This window comes from Capsicum annuum, unplaced genomic scaffold (assembly GCF_002878395.1).
Source record: "Capsicum annuum cultivar UCD-10X-F1 unplaced genomic scaffold, UCD10Xv1.1 ctg1707, whole genome shotgun sequence".
Classification (NCBI taxonomy): Eukaryota; Viridiplantae; Streptophyta; class Magnoliopsida; order Solanales; family Solanaceae; genus Capsicum; species Capsicum annuum.
In genome coordinates, this window is record NW_025822707.1 from 522,230 (window position 1) to 542,786 (window position 20,557).

Sequence of the window (20,557 nt, forward strand, 5' to 3'; positions counted from 1 at the left end):
CGGTCTCTTACTTTCTTTTTTGGGTTATCTCAATAAGCTCTATAATTTCTGACTCTTATTCTTATTTTTGAAATATTACCAGCTCTGTGAAATATTGTCCTCCCTTTTCCCTGATTCTTGCCTCTAGTGAATGTTTGGCACAACTATTTGAATATCTTAGGTCACTATTTTTGTGAATAGTTCTTGGTACTACTTGAAGAATGAATGGATGACTTTTTTTGTTCTATCACCTCTCTTTTTTATCTCTATTTCTCTCTTGCTCATGTCAGTGTTGCCTCAATGTCCATGAATTAATATGTATGACTTATCTATGCCCTTGTATATTACATATTGTATATATGTAAAGGGGGAAAATGTGAAATGTCGTTTGCCTTTGTATATTATATATATTTATAGATATGAAGTCTGTCAGCTGTTGGGTGGTATTGTGCAGATATGTGTAGTATACTGGCAATATGATTTGTAGAAATGTAGTGTGGTTATCCTAATAAAGACAGGAGTTCTCTCACTTAGAGGGAACTTAAATGCTCATTGATAGAGGGAATAAGGTAGAAGATACTTGCGTTTTTATAGGCATCAGTGATAGGGGGATTGGTTGCACAAACTGTTCTGGTATATGGTTTTTTTTCGTATGATGTGTTGCTAAAGTGTAGGTTGTTCTATGTAGAAATTGATTGAAGATGCTGAGTATGCTGATCTGATTGTATGGGTTTGTCGTCATCAAAAACGGAGAAATTGTTAAGTCCTTAGCTTTGATGATTGACAAATTTATTATTTGGGACTTGTTCCATGGAGCCCTTGTTGTGATAACAAAGGCCCTCTGCGTATTAGGGAATAGGTTGGGCTCACCTATCGGTGTCACAGTCAACCTACCGCAACTGACACATGATACAAAAGTTGGTAAAAAGTTGTTGCCACCTCTTTGCCTTAACCAATGAGATTGCTTCTAGGTGTTTTTGTGTTAAGATATATAATTCTCATCTTCCTCAAGAAGAAAATCAATATTTTCATATGCTCACAATTAAAGATCTTTCTGAAGTATTGTAGCATTGCAAATTAAAGGTTGAAACTGTAATAGGAAACTTGTTGTTCGCCAAGTTTATCTTTATTTCCTTGTTATAGTTGAGTCTTTGTAATCTGTTCTTAAAATCTTGCCTACATTTGTTTATGATTGTAGTAAGTATTGTGGTGTAATCAACTCTTTGTAATCATCTAGAGTTAAGTGATTGTCCAAGCTAGAGTTAGCTTAAGGAGTCCAGTTAGAGTTAGCTGGAGGTGTTGTCAGCTAGAGTCAGCTGAGGTGAGAAGCAGTAGAGTTACTGCTTGGTTCCCTTGTAATAGATTTATTCCTAGGGAACGAAGGATTAGGAATTTAATTCTTGGAGTCTGTATTTAAGAGGTTGCTTGAATATTGTGGAGCTTGAAATCTTGGAGGCAGGTCGTGGTTTTTCTCTCTTGAGGAAGGAGTTTCCATATAAAAATCTCGTGTCTTTACTTTCTTGTACTCATGCACTTATTACTTTATTTATCTCCTAGTTCTTGTTGCGTGTATGATTCTGGAAATAGTTCCCTAAATCGAGGAGCAACTCACACCCATACCCCTTCAATATCCAAAAGAAAAAAGAGTGGAGAATTCACAATACATGAACACACCGTGTTGGGACAACATTTATGATGAATAGATTGGGGCGCCGTTTGGTAGAATGCATTAAAATTAATTCTTGTATTTGCTTAGTATATTATTAATATTTTGTTTGGTATATTTTTTCAAATTATGTATAACTAAACTCTATTGTGTATTATGCTATGCATAACTAATACATGAGAAACCCTTAGTATTAGCAATGCGATGGACTTTAATGCATGCATTAGCATGTGCAAAGACACAATAGCCCCTCAAAACCTTTTCCACATCATTTTCAATATATTTGTGGAGGTTTTTTTTGTAAATAATTTTTTTAATTTAAAACTAATGCAATGAAAATTATTTTTAACACACCAAATCAAACACTACATAAAAAATAATCTCAGCATAACTAAAACTTGCAGTACTAATGCAAGCATTACTAATGCATCATATTTTACACTATTCTTATACACACTATCAAACGACCTTTTAGGAGTCGATTGATAGTGTGTATAAGAAATAATACAAAATTTGATGTATTAGCAATGCTTGCATTAATTATACTTGCAATTTTCTTATACAGTATTTGATTTGTGTGTTAAAAATAACATGAATTGCATAATTTTTATTGTTTTTTCAAAATTGCCCTACGTATATATGGTGGAAAGGATGCGGAAAAGATTTTGAGAGATAATTGAGTCTTTAATCAAGTTATCGCATGCATTAGAATCCATTGCATTAATAATACCATTATTTCTTAGGTAATCTTAGTAATATACACCGAAATACACACATTAGTTATACATAGACTAAAAAAATATACCAAACTAGGTACTAGCAATATACAAAACTAATGCATGTGATATTCTTTATTTTTAATACACTCTACCAAACGACCTCAAGAGAGCTATGTGTGAATTAGTGCCACCAATTTTTACCAAATTTGCTCAATTTTCTGGTACTAAAATCATATCCAACCTGTCATTTAAAATACGGATAATACGGGGCCATCCTATTCAACCCGCCGTCATTTAAAATATGAATAATACGGGGTCATCCTATTCAATCCTCCGTCATTTAAAATACAGATAATACGGGGTCATCCTATTCAATCCCCTGTCATTTAAAATATGGATAATACGGGGTTATTCTATTCAACCCACAAAAAATATGGGTAAAATATGGATAGAATACAGATAATCAAACGCACAAAAAAGCAAGAAAAAACTTACATAAATATCAATATTTTAACAAATAATTACTCTCTATCTCAACTTTTATCAAATTTACATATAATTTTTAAATTTGCTTCATCCGTATACATAGTTCAACGTCTGATACATCCATCTAGCTAATACATTAGGTAATAATTAAGCGTTATAAAAAAGAAAATAATAGAAATCTGTTCAATTGTGGACCAAATCATGCAACATCCATTCAAATGTCTTCTGACTATCCCAAATATTGCATAGTCACTTTGAAAATCAAAATTCAAAAACAGATCAGATTCATGAGCAAGAAAAAGTTGCTTCTTCCTTCTCTATTTTTAAAGGTTGTTATTTTTTTATGTTTCATAATGAAGCGAGATACCTTGTATCTTGGACAACATATTTCATACCCTATAATGAGATATATTACAATATATAAGTTAGATTACTGATTGATTATATCAGTGAAGAATCTATATATAACTACACACAAATGTATCAGTAGATTAAAAGGTATGAAGATACATTATACTATACAACTTTTGTGTCGAGATACATTACTGTAGATAAAATTTGAGAGAGATCCATAAGACTATTATGTATCTTACTTATAGATCTGAAAGATATAATGTATCTTCACCATATTTTAATTTATCTTAATGTCTTTTTAAAATGATACATCACTTTAATACCTTTTTAAGAGGTTGTCTTGATGTATCTTCAACAACTTTGTCTTTTGAAGCACCAAAACCTCATTTTTTTCGTACTTTCAACTGTCTCCTCACAAAACTTCTTCATCATAACAACATCATTATGTTGCATGATTTGCTATTTTTTCATTGAAATCATCAGACTGCATATCAAAAACACCAGGAATAAAATTAAAAATATATGTAGTTTGGTTGATATTGTCTAATCGAGAAATTTCAATGCTAAAAGATGATATTGGCCCAAAAACTCTGACTAAAAACTATGTTTAGAAAGTAACCTTCAAAAACTTGAAGAAGAAAATTAGTGGAGATCTTAGAATAATTGTTTAACCTTGTAAGTTAAAATTGAAGATGAAGATGAAGTTGAAGATTGGGAAAGGGGAGGAAATGACTACTATTCAAATTGTTCAGATGGTCGGGAGTAACTGTAAGTTACTTTCCTGGATATACGCCGCTAATGAAGGAGTATCGGTAAAGAGGAATTTATCCAAAGCTATAGAGAATGTGCGGATATATTCATGCTTTTGAAGGGTTTAAAATAAATAAAGAATTTTTATAATTAATCAAATGAGTAGGGATTTTAAGTAGATTAGATAACATAAGTTGTGGTGTTAAAAGTAATTTTTTCAAAAAATAATTCAGGTTCCTTTTGGATATTACTTGATTCCTTTGAAACTGAGCTATTTGAATTGACCAGTCTAATATCTCAAGTGACTCTCTATTATTGCCTGATATTCAGGGCCAACTTTTGGGTGAAGCAACCCAAGCCCCTGCTTTAGGCCCCAAATTTTTAGGGGCCCCACTTTACATCATTTTTTATAAAACAATTAGTATTTGTTTAATTGGTTTAAAACTTAGGAGGAATAAAGGTGCCCCATTTTTACCAAATATAAATACTCCTTAAACGTTTTTTCTTTTAAAAAGGAATAATTTTGAAAAGGCAAATACACATTTAGTGAACTTTTTTTTTTTGGTTTTCCATCCGATGTTCGGTGCCTACATTGGAGCCGTGACTAATCCGGATCGCAGGTTGCAGGGCCCATTAAGGTGGCGGTGCTCCCAACAAAGTTTTCTCCATACCCAAGGTCGAACCCTCGACCTCTGATTAAGGTGGAGCAGCTCTATCCACTGCACCACAACCCATGTTGGTACATTTAATGAACTTGATTTAACTAAGTCTTGAAAAGGGAAAAATACATATTTATAAGTAAAAAATATATGAAATAAAAAATAAAAATTATTCCCTCAGTTTAAAAAAGAATGACCTAGTTTGACTTGTTACGGAGTTTAAGAAAATAAAGAAGATTTTTGAATTTTTTAGTCCTAAATTAAAGTTATGTCAAATGTATCAAAATGTCCTTTAATCTTGTGGTGTTAAACATGACATGTGGAAAGTTGAATTAAAAAGTATTGCCAAAAAAGAAAAAAGTCATTCGTTTTCAAACAGACGAAAAAGAAAAGTATATCATTCTTTTTTAAACTGAGGGAGTAATTACTATTTTCTATTTTTATCTTTCCAATTAGAATGGGATCTTTCATTTTCCTTTTCTTGATTGATGAAAACTAATGTTCATATTCATTCTATTTCTTTTCTATTTATTACCTTAAATTCTTATTTTCTTTTAATTCTTATATCACCAAACTTCAATTGTTCAATAGACTTTTTCCATAATATTATTATTCATTCAATTTTTTCTTGAATATCAAGACTGATGATAGTTTATAAAGATTGAAATTATTATTTCAAATAAAGTTATTAAATCAGGTTCTATTATTTTAATTTTATTATTTTTTTTGTTAAATAATTGTGCATGCATATATTGATATTTGGTAGACATATTTTGTTGTCTATTGATTTTCTTTTGAGTTTTTAGTTGTGTAGATATAAATTACTCTTTTACTATTTATTAAAATTTAAATATGTCAACTAGCAATATGAATTTAGTGCTTCAAAACTTTTTTTAAAAAAAGAAGAAGAATTGAAACTTTGGTAGAATCTCAAAAAGAAGCTTTAGATAAATTTTTAATAAATAATAAAATAACAGAATTAGAAAATATAGGAGAATTTTCTCAAGATGAGCAAGTTGTTAATTCAGTTAAATTAGATGATAGGAGTAATACTATTTAAAAAGAAGAGGAGGAAATTAATGAGAAATGTACTATAAATTCTCAAGAAAATCAAGAACTTAATGAATTAAATAATTGTATTCTTAAAAATATATATGATCCTAGTCATAATGGATCAATATCGATACAAAATTGAGGGACTTACTACGACGAATTAAACATGGTGAAATTCACAGTCATTACTTAGGACATAATATATAAAATGAGTTAATAAATTTATTGATGAGTAAAATGAAAAACAAATTATTGAAAAAGTCATAGAAACAAAGTATTTTTAATTATACTTGATTGCACTCCGGATGCTAGTCATTAAGAACACATGTCTTTTATATTGCGAAGTGTGAATATTTTAACAGCTCCAATAAAAGCTACTGAGTATTTTTTAGAGTTTCTAAAAGTGGATGATACAAGTGGTAAAGGGTTTTTTGAAGTTATTGTAGAAGAAATTAAAAATATTGGACTTGACATTGATAATTTAAGAGGATAAGGATATGATAATGGATCTAATATGAAGGAAAAATATCAAGAGGTTCAAAAACAACTTTTAGACATAAATCCTAGATTATTTTATACTCCATGTGGTTGTCATAATTTAAATTTAGTACTTTGTGATGTTGCTAATTCTTCCACAAAAGCTGTTTCATTTTTTGGAGTGGTACAACGTATATATACACTATTTTCTTTTCTACTAAGCGATGGAAAGTTTTAAAAGATAGTGTACCTGACCTATCTCTTAAATCATTGACACAAACACGATGAAAAAGTCGTATTGAAAGTGTTAAGGTCATAAGATTTCAAGCTCCACAAATAAGAGATGCTTTATTGAAATTAGTAGAAGTTGGCAAGGATCCAAAAACTAAAAGTGAAGCTAGTTGCTTAGCAACTTATTAGCTTGAAAATTTTGAATTTTTATTAGGTATTACTATTTGGCATGGTATTTTATTTGCAGTTAATTCAGTTAACATATTCTTACAATCAAAAGATATGCACATTGGTATTGCTATAGATCAATTAAGGGGTTTAATTTCCTTGAATATAAAATATAGAGAGCAAGGATTTGCAAGTTCTATGATTTCTGTTAAAGAAATTGCATTTGAGATAAATATAGAATCTGAATTTCGTACTAAACGTGTAATGCATAGAAAAAAATAATTTAATGAGAATGTTAATAATGAAATCACAAGGTCTCCCGAAGAATCTTTTAGAATTGAGTACTTCTTATATAAAGTAGACCAAGCTGTTGTTTCTCTTCAAAGTAGATTTGAATAATTTGAAGCTTATGAAAATATTTTTGAATTTCTATTTAATGGTAAAAAATTGAGATCACTAGATGATGAAAATTTGAAAAAATATTGTCTTAATCTTGAATGTTCTAATATAATAATCATTCTGATATTGATGGTTTAGACTTATTTTTCGAGTTAAGAGTATTAAGGGAGATAGTACAAGTAGATGACAATACTTTAATTGATATACACAATCAAATAATAAGACTTGATTCTTTTCCAAATGTTTATATTACTTATAGAATAATGTTAACTATTCCTGTAACAGTTTGTAGACACGTGAAATTTATTGAATCAAATTCATATAAAATTTGAATTTGATCCATATTTTATTGGGTCTAAAATTATTTGAACTTAAAAAAATAATAAACCCATTTTATTCCTCATCAAGGTCCATCTCGCCTTGAAAACCAAACTCATCAAGTGACCTGACATTCCAGTCAAATCCAAGACCAACGAGATGACGCCACATGTACAAATGATGTGGAAATCTCATTCAAATTCAAGAACCGATCAAAGTCATCAAGTGTCAAAGTGACATATTTCGGCTAATCACAAGCAACCAGGCCTACTCCCTACAACTACAAATAGAGGGTAACATAACATTCTAAAGGGGGATTCGGAAAGAGGACTTTGACAAGTATTTGCGATATCGACATTGACTATCAAATTCTTGCAAGGAGCAATCATCGGAGTTCTTTCCGGAGATTATTCCAAAGCAGTAAAATATTTTACGACATTTTCGACGATTGAAATACATCTCTAGGAGTCCAAACCATCCAACGAGTTGAGAAACACGCTACTGAAGGCCCTTAGATCATTTCTAAGTTTAGGAGAGAAGAATCAAGAGAGCCACAGAATTGTACTCACGAGATTCATCAATAAAAAATTCTTTTTTTCTTTTATTTATCTTTGATTACAGTTAATTTTTGACGCATTAAAAGTTTGTTGCAAACACAGTTGCCTCAGCGGAAAGAAGTTTTTCAAAATTAAAACTGATAAAGTCTTACTTGAGATCAACAATGTCACAAGAGAAATTGAGTAGATTAGGTATATTATCAATTGAAAAAGAATTATTAAGAAGAAATTGATTAAGACAATTATTCATAACTTTGCTTCTCAAAAAGCTAGAAAAATAGATTTTAAATAAAAATTATATATCATATATATTTTTCTTGAAAAAAAAATATCAAAGCCTCTCATCGAAGTTTTACTTTACACCCCTAATAGTGTTAAGCTGCCCCTGCTTATATTATTTTTTCTTCATTTTACATTAAACTAAAGTTGCTTCTGTTGGAGTTATAGATAGAGCAAATACACAAAATTAATGATGGAACTATTCAGTTTGATTAAAAATAATAGTAAAAAATAAAAGGAAATAGAGTAATTTACTACCTACTGGGTGCCATCGAATTGTGTAGTAGAATATGCAATTACGCCTCGTTGCAAATCAGAATAAAGATTCTAAAGAAAATTGAAATGTGATTTATCATCTATTGATTTTATTTAGACATAACTCATAATTCTATTTGCATGTCGATTGTTATTACCAAAATATACAACTTTTTCCTTTTATATTGAAGCTAAAGAATTTAAGTTTTGTGTACACTGTCAGTATACAAAATATTCTATGTAAATTTGACTTGCTATTGAATTTTTTCTTTTTCCAATACCTGAACGGGGTAACCTGCAAAAATTACTAAAATATACTGAATTATTATAAATATTAAATTTATCACTAATTGCTAGTAAATATATTAAGTTGTTAAATTCATGTAAATTCTAATAAAATCAATAAAAGAGTCAATAAATGTAGTCAGATTCATTTTTCTTATAGTAATAAATTTCATTTTTTTGGTATTTTGAGACGTGACTATCAATGACAACTACGAAATTTGAATCATATTTTGTATATGGTATGGGTGTGTTCGGTATGGAGTTTTTTTTTTTTTTTTTGGATAGAGAGGGATATGAGATAAGGTAAGAAAAAAGTTTTGGATCTATTTTAAAGAAATAAATTAAAAACTAAATTTTAAAAAGAAGGGGGGGGGGGGGGGTGTTGGGGGACTGGTATTGAAAAAGCAGAGAACGAATAATATAAAATAAAAGATAAAATAAAATTATATAATATTAAGGACATAATTGAAAAAAGAAATAAGAAAATAATAGGATATCATCAAATCAGTGGTTAGATAAAGTGAGAATTTTATGGTTACCAAATCATATCATATCATACATTTTAAGAAACAATCAAATAAATATAATTTTTTCGAAAAAGGGCCTAAAATGCTCCTTAACTATGTGAAATGGTGCAAAAATACCCTTCATCTACCTATTGTGCCTGAAATGCCCTTTCCGTCTACCTATTAGGTCTATTTTACCCTTCATTTAACAGCTGAATATTGGGTCCACTTCATTTATGACATGACATATTTCTATTGGACAATTATTATTTAATTAAACTAATTAATTTTATCCTCTAAATACCCAGCTCACCCAGCCAAATAACCCGATCCAACAAATATAAACCGCTCCAATTCCTTTAACAAAACATAATCCCCATTTATCGATTTAGCTCCAATTCCTTTAACAAAATAGAATTCCCATTCATCGATTTTAATATGTTCATCTCCTCTTTCTCCACTTCACCATCTTCTCAATAAAAATCATAGACTATTGGAGTAACATTCTTGGAGGTATTATACTGCAAAAGTAATTTTACTTCTTTTCAAGTGAGAACTTTTCTTTTTAGTGTTTCTAGTTAAGATTTTCAATTAGGGTTTAGGGTTTTGTTTTTGATTTCTAACGTTGTCGTCATTCAATGTATTTCTGTATTGTTTCACGTGTCATATGTTTCTTGCAAACACTTTTTTAAGTTGCATGATGTATATGCTTTTAATTACTTGTCACCAATTAGGTTTTTTATATTGTTCTCTCAAATGAAAGACTTGTTTTCCAATATTTATTTCATTTCATTTTCTTTGTCTTTCGATTGTTAGGAATGTCATAGTTTGGTATATTTATGGTTATTAGGTATATGATATTTTTATTGAAAAAGTGATTTTTTATTTGCTTTTGGTTTTACATTCTCTATGTGGTCCCTATCCCTTTACCCTTTATCATTGTTTGGACATAAAATATTGAAAGATTTCATTTTTTTTACTTTCTTTATTAATTGTTGATGAGTCACTTTTTCTTTGTTTTATGTTTGACATGTGACTCCTTCAAAGAATGGTTAAAAAGGTTGATGTGGTCTTTAACTATGGGAGAGAGTGGGTCCTTACTCCTCAGCTTACCTACTTAAAGAAAATGACTCATCTTTGGGAAGGGTATGATCCAGATTTTCTCTCATACATAGATATATGTTCAGAGTACACTGAAAAGTTAGGTTTTAGTAAGGTGAAACAATTGCTATTCATGGTCATTTGGTGGGTATTATCTAGTCGACGGGGATGTAGGAATCAGAACTTTGCAAACTGCATTGTCTACTTATTCTGATTTGCTTAAACTTCAACTGTTTGCTGTTGAAGAGGGTGAAAATATTCTCCCAGCTCCTGATATTAGTCAACATAATGAACCTTTCCCTGCATTGTCTTCTCAACCTGATTTTTTTAAACTTCAACTGTTTGCTGTTGAAGAGGGTGAACATATTGTCGCGGCTTTTGATATTAGTCAATATAATGGACCTTTCCCTGCAACAGTTGATGCATTAACTGATGATGAATCAAGTGAGGAAGAGGAGTATGAAAATGATCCTGTAGATATTGATTATAATAGTGATGAGTTAGAATTCCTTGAGAGGGATAAGAAAAGAGAAATCAATGAGAGTCTAGACAACTTCTTAGAGCTGAAAAAGGGAGTGAGCTTTAAAGATCTTGATGAAGCAAAATTGTTTGTGAGCTTTTACTCAATTGTTAAAAAGATGGGCCTTAAAGTTACTAAGAGTGACCCTAGTAGAGTTAGATATAGGTGTGATGTTGGTTGTCCTTTTGTATGTCTGATATCAAAAGTTGCTAAAGGCTAAGGATTTGAAGTTAAAACTTTTGAAATAGAACATACATGTCAGCCATGCTTTAAAAATAGAAGAGCCACACAACAAGCTTTAGCACACTATTTCAAGAACAAAATCCAGAATAACCCTCAATATAAGGTGACTGAAATGAGGAAGAATGTGCATGATAGATTTTCACTTAATGTTAGCTATACAAAGATGAAGAGGGTTAAAAGAATTATCTTAGAGAAACTGGAGGGTAGCTTTATTGATGATTTCAACAAGTTGGAAGCTTATGCTCAAGAGTTGAGGGATACTAATTTTGGTTCTGATGTGGTGATAAACATATCTAAAGATGCATTAAAACAAGGTAAAAGAAGATTTTTAAGAATGTACGTGTGCTTTGAATCTTTGAAAAGTGGTTGGAGAAGTGGTCTGAGACCATTCATAGGGTTGGACGGGACATTTTTAAAGAAAGAATATAAGGGAATTTTACTGGTGCCCCTTGGAAAAGATTCAATGAAGTACTTCTATCCACTTGCATGGGCGGTGGTGGATAGAGAAACATCTAGAACTTGGAAGTGGTTCATTGAATTATTGAGAAATTCGTTAGGTTTGGCAGATGGTGAAGGATTGACACTTATTTCTGATATGCAAAAGGTAATTATTTGTCACTTTCATTATTTCATTCCAATTTTTATTTTGTCTACACTTGAACTACTTTTATTTGTGTTATTGATTTGAACTATTTTTAATTGTGTTGTGGATTATTTCATTATTTCATGGACTGATTGATGTTGTTGGTAAATTGATTCCAAAAGCACACCACAGATGGTGTGTAAGGCATATAGAAGCCAATTGGTCAAAGACTTGGAGAGGTGGAGAGATGAAGAAGTTAATGTGGTGGTCTGCTTAGAGTACATATGCAGAAGAATTTGAAGATCAACTGAAGAGAATAGGTTCTGTGTCTGAAAAAGTAGCCAAAGATCTATTATGGTACCATCTAAAACACTGGTGCAGGGCCTATTTTGACACAATGTGCGAGAACTTCACATGTGAAAATAATTTCACCGAGTTATTCAACAAATAGATTTTGGCGGCAAAAGCAAAACCAATTATTAAGATGCTGGAAGATATCAGAATCAAGGTATTACCTCTAAATTTAGTCTCTTGTTATGTATAGATTATGAGGAATTGTCCATATCTTACTGTTATATCAATGTCCTTATCTTACTATTAATATTTTGTATAGGTCATGGGTAGATTGAAAAATCTCAAAGAGAAGGGTGAAAAGTGGACTGAAAAGTTCTATTCATATGCCATAAAGTTGTATAATGATTTCAAAATTATTGCACAAAGCTGTCATGTTCAAGCTAATGGAGACTTAGGATATGAGGTAGTTGAGGGTACTGATAGGCATGTTGTGAATCTTGCTAGTAAAATATGCACATGTAGGATGTGGGATTTGACAGGAATACCAGTCCTCATGCTATTAAAGCTCTTGAACATGATAAACAAGAACCAGAGAATAAGATACACCAGTGGTATTCAAAACAGACTTGCATATTGCTTTACCATCATAAAATTCAACTAGTTAGGGGCGAGAAGTTCTGGAAAGTTCATCCTTCACATGCTATGAAACCACTGAAAATACGTAAGATGGTTGGTAGACCAAATTTTAAGAGAGTAAAAAAGAAAAATGAGGCAAGGAAGAGAGAGGGATTATGGTCAAAAAGTAGAAAGGGGCTGAAAATGACATATGGTCACTGTAGTGCAAGAGATCACAATCAAAGGACATGTCATATGGTAAATTCATTCTTCAATGGTCATTATTTACACTATTATCTATTTACTTATATAATCATTTTTCAAATTTTATAGCTTCAAAGAAGAATAGAAGTCCTTCATAATTTTGCAGTTTCTACTCAACAGATAAGCCAACCAATTGATGTTGTTGGTCCTTTCAACAGAAGAGAAAAACCACGGACAAACCTGTTGCACCTTTAAAGAGATCTATCAAAAACAATACTACTGATTCTAGCATAGTTGAGAAGTCTGTTGTACCTTTAAGAGAACTTGTTGATGAAGATGAAACTGAAGATGAGCTTGAAATTAAAGATGAGCAGCCCTTGCTAAGGCCTGGGGCTTTATCTAAAGCTAAAACTAGGCTGAAAATGAAGACGTTGCAGCAAAAAATAATTGGTACAAAGAAGATTAAATTCGTGGGTGATGATCATGGTGTTAGTATGCCTACTAATCTTCCATATTCACCAAGAAAGATGACTTGGAAAGGAAAATCTTGTGTTACATCAAGTCAGTTGGCAATAGAAAAGGAGAAAAAGATCGACAAATTGAAGGCAAAGAGGGACAAACACTGGATAATGACAATTATGAATTATGTAGTGGTTTTAAGTTTTTGAGGATGTTATGTAATGGCATGACAAAATGAAATTTCTTGTTTTGACGTTATGTTGTGAATCAGTTTTAAACTTGACTGTATTGGTTCACTTGAAAATATTTGGGTGCTTATTACCTTGATTGTTTTGATGTCGTGAATCTGTCTTTAAGTTGTGTAAGTTCAGATTTGTTGAATGCAGAATTTGTTAGCAGCCGGAGCAGAATGTAGTAATGAGTGTACAATTCTTGTGATTGTATTACATAGAATGTAGAATATGTCTTGTGACTGCATCTCTTGCTACTTTCTATTTTAGAAATAGAGTTACATGTTTCATATCTTATTTTAACAGATTTTTTCAAAGTTAAATTAAGTGTAATTTAGGTGTACTTTGAACGACTGACTGACTGGGAATTTGTGTTATTATGTTTCTTTGGACATATGTGGTAAAGATGTCTTGAGTCTTGAGATAAGATATCCTATGTCGACCTATACTTTGCAGAATATGGTGCTTGCTGGTGTCAAGTTTCTAGTATGTGAATAAAACACCAAGTGCACCAGATGCAGGCGATAGGATACATACAACTAATACTCATGGAAGTTTAGGTTATAACTAATGTGTATATACCTACCTGGAATTCATGTATTGAACTAATTTTTGTTGTTGACTTTTTTTTTTCCTTCCGTATGAGATGACCTATCACTCTGTGGGATTACATTAGGTATGTTGTTGGTATTATTATGATAAAAATAGTACATTATCAACATTTGATCCCTGAATAATGGGAATGCTACATTAATATTGATATTTTAAAAGTCCTCATTCAAGCGGCAGAACAAGTAATGGTTATCAGAACTAGACATTGACATCAAAATTAGACATAGACACTAATATTTTTTCCTATGCAATCAGGTATTTCAATTGAGTCTGGGATTAAGACGTAGTTGTTGGGTTCTTTAAGACTAGAGGTTCTACAAATATGACAACTATCCAATATTTTTAGTACAAATCTCTCTATAAATTATGCTGTACTTTAATGTCACTAGTTGAGCTCGAATGTTGGATGTACTTGTGATGGAGATTGTTGCCTGAGTTACTTAAATTTACGGTGTAACTGCTTATTAGGTACAAAAAGACTTCCCATAGAAAGAACAGGTAATCGGTGAAAATACGTTGTGTATATTATTGCTGTAATCGGTGATATTTCTCGAGTCTAGTTTTCTAGCAGCCCAGATAGAAAATGGATGGGCAGAAAGATGATCTTTTTCTTCAATATTTGGCCTTATTTTTGATACAATTAAAGTCAGTCCTTGATAGTGATAAAAGAAGACATTATGTTCAGTTCGAAGATAAAATGGGATTGAATTCATACTAGTTTTTTGGTATACCACAAAAGCGAGGAAAGCTCAAAATTTATGATATAGTGTTCTTTCCATGATTGTTTGTTTTCCTAGCTTTGTGTTTTTCTAGTAGATACTTATTTTGCATTTTTGCTATAAATTTCTATATCGCCTTCTCATTATAACAACTAATTTGAAAATATTTTCCCTAAGTAATTGTAGCCAATAACATGTTTTGGCGTTAGTGTTTGTAGCAGTACATTTAAGGACGTGAATGATCATTCAAATTTTCTTGTCATCAAATTTGGCATCGTGTTGAAGATGATGATTATCGTGAAACTCGTGAGGTTTGTTTGCTATTTTGTTTCTCCTTTTTTTTTGGGTCGAGCGTATTATTTGAAAAAAACAAATAGTTGCGGTTGTTATGTTTGTTTTCATGCAAAGGAAATTTGTATTTGCTTTTTCCTTATCGTTTCTCTATGATATTCATCAAGAACACATTAGCAATTGTTCGATGGTTCTCTAGTTACATGATAACTGAGGTGTTTTATGTTGAATGGAGCTTGCATCAAATTAGAATGATGTAATGAGGAAACAGGTTTCAAGTGTAAGAAAAATATTAGACTTTATCGCTAGAAATTGTCCATATTTAGACATCTAATGAGGCTTATTTATAGCCATTTTTCTAAGTGTACTCAACTACTGCTACCATATGTGTTTTTCGTGGAATTTGATTGATTTACAATCAGTTACTTACAAGGTATACAACTTTTCTAGATATATGAAACGTTGAGAAACTTTAACTATGACACATTTTTTGTTATGCTGCTTAGAGGTTACTGGTTTATGTAGTCACTGTGATAGCGCCTGCTAATGTGGTCTTGGTCAGTAAACGGTATGAGGTATACTAAATTTGATCAGGTACTTCTAATGTTCTCACATTATCGATAATTGGGCCTATCTGATCAAATCAATTGAAGACAGAAACTTTCTGTCCCATGTGCAAAAGATGTTTGTTTGAGCTCTCTTTGTGAATCAGATTACAGGAATGACGAATGGAAAGAATTTTTGAAGGATGTAAAATCTCAGAAAATGAAGAGCGAGGTCAAAGAGTTATTAATTTGTGTGATATCCTAGGTTACACTTGGGCTGTATATCCATTTTCCTGGTCCGGTTAAAGGAATTGGATGGGAATTCTGTTTTGTTAAAGGAATTGGAGCTAAATCGATGAATGGGGATTGTGTTTGGTTAAAGGAATTGGAGCGGTTTATATTTGTTGAGTCGGGTTATTTGGCTGGGTGAGTTGGGTATTTAGAGGATCAAATTAATTTAATTAAATAATAATTGTTCAATAGAAATATGTCATGTCATAAATGAAGTGGACCCAATATTCAGCTGTTAAATGAAGGGTAAAATAGACCCAATAGGTAAACGGGAAGGGCATTTCAGGCCTAATAGGTAGATAAAGGGCATTTTTGCACCATTTCACATAGTTAAAGGACATTTTAGGCTCTTTTCCGTAATTTTTTTAATAACGATACCATACTGTATCATGAAAAACCACCATCCAACAAAGTGTAAAGAGACGTGAGCAAAACAATTGAAAGAATTCTACTCTTTATATATAGGTTATCCAATAATAGCAACTTTGTATTTTTTCCTTTTTTTCTTTTTTTCCCCCGAAATGTAGCTCCTTCCTCTTTTTTGGGACCAAGACATCAGGATCGCTTGATTTTGACCAATCTATAAAACGGTGTGTACAAGTTACACGTGTAAAAAGCCACTTTAGATTCCAGAGACACGCACAACATGATTCACTCTTTACAAAAGGATTGTTAGCAACTATCTGATAATAAATATCTCAAGTAGTTTTAGAGATATATTTTAGTAAAATTTATTTAGTTTTTTTGACAAAAAATTCAAAATTCCAAAAAATAATTAAAAAATTAATTTTTGGGTCAAAATTGAATTTTTGGACTCTTTTTACCACACGCTTTTATGTTTTATAAAAAAACACCCACTAATTATTACTTAAATTATAATCTATTTTACCAATCAACCCTTCACTAAATCATTCTTTTCTTGTTGATGGCTCTTTCTTGTGATACTTTGTATAAGCTTCAAAAGAGCTCACTATTATAGTACCTGGATCAATGATGCATGTATTTATTTTTTTGACTGGCTGACAAATAAGGTAATTGTATTATTGATAGTTTTTATTAAAATATCGTGTTTGTTATAAATATATTATCATATATAATAAATGTTTACTTTATCATATATAGTGAATGTCTATTTTACCATATATAGTGAATGTTTATTTATGAAAAAGTTAGAAACCCCAACGTTAGTTTTCCCCTATAAATAAAGGAGTTTTCCTTCATTGTAATTCAGCATTCCTCATGAGAAAAAAAGAAGTCTCCTCTCTTTTTTCTCTATTCCTTCTTCTTCTCTGTTTTATATTTCAGAACACGTTATCAACACGAGACTCTATCAAAACAAGGTGAGTTTATAAATCTAAAGATAATTTCAAGGTTAGTGATTTCTTATATTATTTATATTTTGCTACTAATGATATAATTATTATTGGATTTGAGAAAAAATAATTAATTTGGAACCACTTATGCTTTAAAATTGTTCATGAAGAACAAAATTGTTAAAAGGTATGATGATGAATTTAAGTCTCATCTCATTAAGAGTATAAGACATTAGGTTAAAAGTTCCAATGCACCATGATGATAAGATGTTGGGTTCAAAGTCCCATCGAGTTATATCCTAAGACGTCTTTATATAAATAAAATATTGAGTTTGAATCTCAATACACCATATTGATGATATTATGATGTCTAAAACAAAATAATGGATGTTTGGTGAAAAGTCATGAAACATATCCCATTGTTATGCTCTATTCCATGAGTGAATATGGTAGCAATATATGATGAATTTGAAAGTTGACAACTTGATCCATTCTTGAAAGGAATGTGGTAGCAGTGCATAATATGCCTGAAAGAAGACAAGTGATTGAATGCACAGATATAAGCGTGGAGAGACAATATGATAATAATCATCAAAAGTGATAATATTTTCACACTCTTACTATGATTATAAGATATGTTAGAGAAATATTCTCTACATTATATAAGCGTGGAAAGACAACTGAAGTTACTTTTTTACATTCATACTGATGTTACTTTTTTACATTCATACTCTTTTGAATTTTTAAGTTATACTGGTTAGCAATTACATTATTCCTTCTTTTTAATACACAAAATCATTAATCTATTTTTTAGATACTTTTATTATAATGGCTAAATGAGACTTAAACATCAAATATCATTATACATGTATAACATCACCTCATTATAACACTTATCAAATATTCAGACAAATACAACCCTTTTTTTCTATGTTATCCACCGATATTACATGATTCTTTTCATTTTATAGGAAATTTGGTATTTAATTTCAAAATTTATAATATGGTTTTAATGACACCTTTTGGATTTATGTCCATAAAAATGTCATAGCATAGCTAGGACAATGAGAGTTTCAAGATACAATTCAATATGCACCAAATCTTTCTCAAAAATGTATTCCAGTCAAACACAGTAATATAAAATGAAATTGATGGAGACAATCACATGTATTTACCTTGATATAGTGAAACTGTTGCAATAACAATAATATGTTAATTTTAGTGATGGAAAGAGGTAAATACAAAAACAAAGAAAGTAAAGAACATCAAATAAATTTAACGTGGAGAAACCCTTCAAGTCAAAGGTAATAATTACTGGATCACATAAATCAAAATTACTCCACTATAATAATAAGAGGATTACAAATATTCTCCGAATGGCCATACAACAAGAGCCAAACACGGAGACATAATAGCTATACCGACAAAAGTAAATCAAGAGAAATCACCCGAAATAGAGCTACTGTCCGAGACTTAAAGTCATCTACTGCGAACCTTTAAATCTGATCTTCACCATTCAAATCAAACAACAAGATGTTAGGAACACTCATCCACAATTTTAGGTCAATCCAATGGTGAAAAAGTTAGAAAATGCGATCTGAATTTGACTGACCGGAGAGAAAAACTGCAACAACTAAACTCTTTTTTTCTCTTCTCTCTTTGGTGAAAGCTCTCTCAAAAATCTCTTTTATGTGCTAATGTATCTCAAAGACAAATAACAATGAGCATTAATAATTCTCTCTCAAATAGTCCTATTTATACATGATGGGTGATGCTTTTTCTAAAGCCAAAGCAACTCAAAATAGTAATAGAAATTCGAATCCTTTTTCGAACAAGATTGGAAACCAAAAGAGAATAGGATTAGGCCATGGACCTTGGCCTAGAACATGGGCCACGGCCCAACAAACTCCCCCTCCAGTCAAGGGGCCAAATGGCTTTTCAAGTGGAGGAACTCATAACAGGCTTCACGCCTGCCAAAGTTCTACACCTTTGTTAGCATATTTGAAGGATTTTCATCCGTGTGTATCTTCTCAACCTCAAATAATTTCTCTTCCACAGCCATTCTACTTTCTACTAATGATACTTTCTACTAATATGCCTGGACTTGGAATGAAAAATGGAGTGCTTGGTGGGATGAATAGCACTCTGATTATCACAAAATAAGACGAATCTTGATTTCTCAAAGTCAAGATCTTTCATAAATTTCTTTATTCAAAACAATTCTTAAGCACCTTCAAAGATAATAATATATTCAGCTTCTGTGATGGATAGAGTTATACATTTCTGTAGTCTTGATTGCTATGAAATAGTTCACCCTGCAAAAGTGATCAAATAACTGAAAGTGGATCTTGAGTTGTCAAGATTACCTCCCAAATCAAAGTCTGTGTAGCAAACAAGTTCAGGTGTGCCACTACCAAAGCACAACTTCATATTTATAGTATCTTTTAAATATCTTAGTATCCATTTTACATCATCCCAATGTTCCTTTCCAGGTTTAGAAAGAAATTTACTAACAGTTCCTATAGTATGTGGAATATCCAATCTAGCTCAAACTATAGCATACATCAAGTTTCCAACTGCACAAGAGTAGGGAATACAAGACATCTCTTTTTTCTCTTCATTATTAGATGTACTCTAGGTCGTACTCAATTTGAAGTGTTTAGCAAGAGGAGTACTAACCACTTTTTTTCTATCATATTAAACCTCTTCAGTACCTTCTTAATGTACTGCTTCTGGGACAATGATAATTCCTTTTATCTCTATCTCTGTGTATTTGGATGCCTAGAATTTTCTTTGATGGTCTCAAGTCCTTCATCGCAAAAGATTTGCTCAACTCTTTCTTAAGAACTAGAATTTAGATTTATTTCTTTCAACAATCAACATATCATCCACATAACATAGTCAAATAATGAAATCATCATCAGGGAACTTCTGAAAGAATACACAGTGATCTGAAGAAGTTTCATTGTATCCTCGCTTTTCAATGACAAATTCAAACTTCAAGTACCATTATCTTGGAGTTTGTTTCAAGCCATACAAGCTCTTTCTTAATTTGCAGACATGATCTTCTTTTTCTTTGACTACAAAATTTTCAAGCTGCTCCATGTAAATATCTTCATCTAAATCACCATGAAGAAAAACAGTCTTGACATCCATCTGCTCAACCTCTAAATCTAGAGTTACATCTAAGCCTAGCACCATATGAATAAAAGATATTTTCACGAGAGGGAGAAAATTTCATCAAAGTCAACTCCTTTCTCTGGCCAAAGCCTTTGACAACTAACCTCGCCTTATACCTAGGCGCAGAGATATGTTGCTCTTGCTTTACTCTAAAGATCCATTTCTTTGTTAGAGTTTTCTTACCTTTCGATAATTTTACTAACTCATATGTGTCAT